The sequence below is a fragment of the Tarenaya hassleriana genome, unplaced genomic scaffold, assembly GCF_000463585.1.
Source record: "Tarenaya hassleriana unplaced genomic scaffold, ASM46358v1 Cleome11, whole genome shotgun sequence".
Lineage (NCBI taxonomy): Eukaryota > Viridiplantae > Streptophyta > Magnoliopsida > Brassicales > Cleomaceae > Tarenaya > Tarenaya hassleriana.
In genome coordinates, this window is record NW_010961290.1 from 1,770,020 (window position 1) to 1,775,409 (window position 5,390).

Genomic DNA, 5,390 nt, shown 5'->3' on the forward strand with positions numbered 1-5,390 from the left:
GATTTAAGCATGGATATGGATATGTATAATAGAACAACAAAAGCATATACTAATTTGTACTTGAGAAGGGACAAACTAAGCGTATATATAATTTAATATTGTTGCAGGAATAATAGGACGACAGGGATATCGATTAATAAGGGAATTAAATGAGTTATCCAATATTATATTGGTCTTAAGATAAGCAGCAAAGGCAGACTAAATCATTGGAAAAGATAATAACAAAAATAACATTAAATGTGGTCTATCTTTTTTCTCTAATAAAAGGGAATTAAATGGGTTACAAAAAGGACACCTAGATCTTACTTCCATGGCATATAAAATTAAGGGATAAAGTGCTTAAATGGATAATATTAGAATAATTAATTTCATATCATTAATCTCCTGATGTCCGGACCAAATCACATAGCTTTATTATGCCCCTTCATTCCAAACAAGATTTGGAATCATAAACCATCGTTAGATCAAGGGATCATATCGACATAGAAAATTTTGTCTACCGAAGATGAGATTGTCGTTACGTGGTTTCATAATTTAGTGGCAGATTTAGATAACTCAAAGTGATTAAGGGGAATAATTGTCCCTTTTTATGAAGGAAATGATCCCTTGGAATGTGATTGTTGTACCACCTCAACGACGAACGTGGTAATGAACATTAATTAAACCGCAAATCGAACTAAGCATGATTTAATTAATAAATAATGTAGTATTAACGACGATAATAACGGTGCTTACCCTATCTATGCTAAAACCAGCTTAAGCTCCTTATTGGATCATCTTCCCCAGCAAAACCACTGCTTCCTTCACGACGACGACGACGACCCATTCGCGTTTCCGCCATTTGCTCCGCCGCTGTCACTCTCGAATCCGCCGTTGTTGTGGCGATGGAGTTCGTGGCCCAAACCCCTCTCTCCTCCATCTCCTCCTCCGCCGACGTCTCCGTTGTTGTTGTTGTTGTTGTTGTTAATCTCGCCGGAGACCGCGGCGACGGAGCTGTGGTTTCCTCCGCCGTTTTCGCTCCGCTGACCTCTGCCGGCGATTCCGGCGAATGAGTCGCGGCGATTGAAGTTGTTCTTGTTGTTGTGCATCCAGACCTTGAGGACGCCCCTGTCGACGCCGATCTCGCGGCAGAAATCGCGAATCTCGTCCTCTTCGCGCTTCTGTATCTTCCAACACACCCGCTCGGCAAACTCGTGCATCTTCTCCTTTACGTACTCTACAGATACTTATATTATACCATTTTCTATTGACATTATTGCTTGGGATGAGTGTAAAATTTGAACCGCTTCCGAGACCCAGGAGCCTGATGGGTCAAGAGATTGTTCCCTCCGAAGTTGAGATCGGAGAAGGCCAAGTTGTTCCCGGCGTTGTTGTTGGTCCCGGAGAGAGCGAGGAGCATGTAAGAAGACGAGATCGGCGGGGGAGAAGCAGAGTTAGGGCTCCGTGAATGACCTGGGGGAGGAGGGGGAGGAGGCGGCGGCGGGTGATGGCCAGCCACAGGCGGCGCACTTGAGGGAGGTTGGGTCGGAAGGGTTGGAGGAAGGAGAAGGCATGAACTCACCGCATCCATCGAGCGCGTGGCCTCCAAGCGCCGCCGCGTGGTTCTTAAGGCATTCCTTGTACGCGACGGCGGCGACCACCGCGTGGTGGGGGTGGGGGTGGCGTTTGATGATTCCGTTGCTGAAGGAGATGGGTTTCGCCGGTTGGATCCGAGTCGGTGTCTCGGACTCGGGTTCCGGCGATTTCGGAGTCGTCGGCGTCATATCCATAGCTCAAACATCTATGGCTTCTTCCAAACCTGGACCCTTCCCAAAAGGAACCAACACTCACCAACAAAAATGGTAGATTAGGGTTTTGATTTACGTAATTTCCAGGAACTCCAAGGAAGAAGAAGAAGAAGATTGAGCTTTTGAGGATTATTACTAACTCAATTTCTTTTGTTATTTCTAATATTCTTTTTGAACGTTTTTAAGAACAGGGAGGAGAAGATGTATGATATGATATGATGATGGTGACGACTGTTTAAAGGAAAATTAAGGGGACAAATAATAATACAATAAATAATGATTTAATACGAAATAAATAAATGCAGTAATTTATAAAGGGGAAATGGATGGAGGTTTAACCGGGAATAGGGCACAAGTTTTAACCATGGTTAGTATAAGGACTGGTTAAGTGGTTGGGGTCCACACTGGAGAGAGAGAGGTGGGGGGTTAGATTTTGTGCCAAAGGGTAATAAATGCGTCTACTGAGTAGTGTCTTAAACCTAAAAGACAGTCTCATAGATTACATAAATTTGCTCATCCACTGCGACACCGACTCTTTATTTTCTCTCTTTTTTTTAAAAAAAAACGATATTTAGATTTGGTTAAAATTTATGTTCGGATTTTTACAATCTTAGTAATATTATAATTATAGCTATGTTTTTTTTTTGTAATGGCATCTCTTATCTTTTTTTTTCCCATCATTTTTTTAAGCAACCCCTTTTCTACATCTTTCGAAATCCTAAATGTATAGAAAAAATTTATAGATTTGGACATGTATACGTACATACATACTCGCGCATAGCAAACTATATATATATATATATATATATATACCATTAAAAATGTCGCGAACGAAACTCTCGTCGCCAATGGAAATGTCGGAATCTCCCCCTCGTCGGCTAGAAGAATTTGAAGGGTTGGGTCCATATCCATCCTAATCTCGATTACTACTTCACTTTCACCGCTTTAAAGACATCATTGTCCCATTGAATATTAGAAATCATATTATTCTATCAATCCATACCATTCGTCTTATTTTGTTATATCGAAATAATACTCTGTGACCGGTCCAGATACAGTGCATTGTGTTGGCATCTACTTAGAGAAAAAAAATGTATTGTTTGGATTATTATATATATATTTATCATAATTTACATATTATTTGCATCATTATGACATTGAATAAAAACCTACTGTTTTACTGTTTTGGAACCTTATTATGACATAGAGTTCGTCAAGTGTCAGAATAATTATATATCTCGGATACCATTATTTCATTGAAGAAAAATTATTGTTTATGTATTTATTATGATTTACTCACAAATTCCACAAAAAGTAGATGTTTTTTTCCCCACATTGAATACATCTTCTCCCCGTTGAATAAATGTTGAGTTGGATAATACTTAATTTGGTAAAAGTTTATAAAAATCACTGTTAATCCTGGTTAAACCTTACCGACTACGGATATAATGGTTCATAAGTTTTTGAATAATATTTTCAACAATTGATTTTAAAATAAAATCTTTAGTAAATGTCAAGTTTGCCATTTGATTCATCTTATAAAATGGATCGGACATCTGCATGCAGTTCTTGCTGGGTTTCATTTTATCTACACCTATTTTGCCGGTTGGAATTTATATCTTAAAAGCCTATCTTCACTTCCTTCTGAGCTAAACGACACCGTTGCCTTTTGCCACGAGACCGTACCTTGATTTCTTCTGCTGGCTGTCGTGTTACGAGAATACCCTCGCAAAATCGTGGAATTTACAATCCACCCAGAAACCGCGTTGTTGGAACCTCGCCCTTGTCATTAAAAGGATGATTATGATATGGATCAGTCCATGCCCTTTCGTCTAAGTGCAGGATTTAGAGTTCTGGTTTAATTATTAGAATTTGAATTTTTCAATTTTGTATCTATTCAAAGTTTTTGTAATAGTTTCGGTTAGCTTTGATTCAAACCCGAATTCTTTTTATTGCTAAAAATATTAACCAAATTTTTTTAAAAAAATAATTTTTATATTTGTTTGAACAAAATTATATTTATTTAATTGTTATATGAAATCCGATTTAATAGAATGGCTGGTCTTTACGTTTGTCATCATTCAAGTTTGAAGTTACCATGGTAAATGATGAATCGATGATGGATGATAATTCTCTAATAGCAATAAAAAAAAATATTAATGAAATTAAGATGTGCAATTACTTTTCAAAAGATTACGTAATCGTGATTAACACGTAAGAAAAGCATCGTAGTTAAGTGCTGACACGTATTAGGATTTGCCACGTGTCAACTGAACGTCGCACGTCATTTCTGAGCTTTCCACGTAGCATGCAGTGATCGCCCTTTCGTTTGAAAAGTCAAAAGGTATTACAAACCTAAAACGCACCGTTTAGACAACCATTTTTTTTATTAAAAAAAATAAATTTTAGACAACCATTTTAAGTGGGTAACATTTCTTTTTTCATAAACTCACACTCGTATGCATGCATGGAATAACCACAAATATGTACATAAAATTTTAAATAATGTGTAATATTATTCCACACGCTATATTAGATGGAAATTTCTGATAAAGGATGGTCTGATATAAAATGCATCCGACGATAATAACATTATGGATTTTTAAATTTATCTTATGCCTAAAAAAAATTAAAGAAATTTGAATAAAGTGGAGAAAAATATAGTAGGAATAATTCTGTTTGGACCTATCTACAATAGATCGTGCAACGATGTCGCCATGCGGGTTCTCCAAATCTAGTAATGTGCCCCATACCCAATATTCCTTTTCTTTTTTTTTTTTTATTGTATATATAATTTTTTTTATTTAAAATATATTCTGTGAACACTTTACAATATATGTATATTAAAGGTAATTGATTTACCGCTTTTTTTTATTTATTATATTGAGTTATATATTACCAGTTTCCTTTGTTTGTTTTATATATTTTTTAAGGCAAATTAGTAATTATTTTGATTTTTTTTTTTAATTTTAAAATCGTCGCAATTTATTTTTTTTCTCCTTGAAATTTAAAAATATGACATGATTAACATTTGAATGGATTTCTATGATTAATCTAACAAAGGTTATATAATTAAGTCAAAACTTTGACGCTAACGACTTATTACATAAAAATTTACAGAATCCAGGTGTTTTTTTGTGTGTGTTAATGTGTTATGGTTAACATTTTCTCTTTGCGCCGGGGAATAATATAATTTAATTGGGTGGATAAGCACGAATTAATATTATTACAGCTCACAAGTTGACCCATGCATGTATTATCACCGTCCATGTATATGTATACGGAAAAATAAATTTATTTGAATACATTGATAAAGATGGATCATAAACTTAGGGTTCCCTTTTTTTCTTGGGCATAGAATCATGAATTATATGGTTGGTCCATGATAAAGTTTCTTTTGCCCCTTTACTTCTCGCATGTGGTCCTAAAAAACAGGAACTAACTAATGACTTAAGTACGAAAAAAAAACCCTAATTATCCACGTGCCATTGGACATGTTCATAACATATTGAGCCATATTTTAATGTAGATTACATTATCTAGCTATATATTCCATAAATTATCTGTTTTCTAATTCCATATCCAATATGGGTTCATGTATAT

The 5,390-nt window shown here is 35.8% G+C and overlaps 1 pseudogene; it reads right to left on the reverse strand.

Annotated features, from left to right (window-relative positions):
* Nucleotides 1-561: 561 nt before the first annotated feature.
* LOC104805467 lies at nucleotides 562-2,064 on the reverse strand (annotated as a pseudogene).
* Between the last annotated feature and the right edge of the window lie 3,326 nt (nucleotides 2,065-5,390).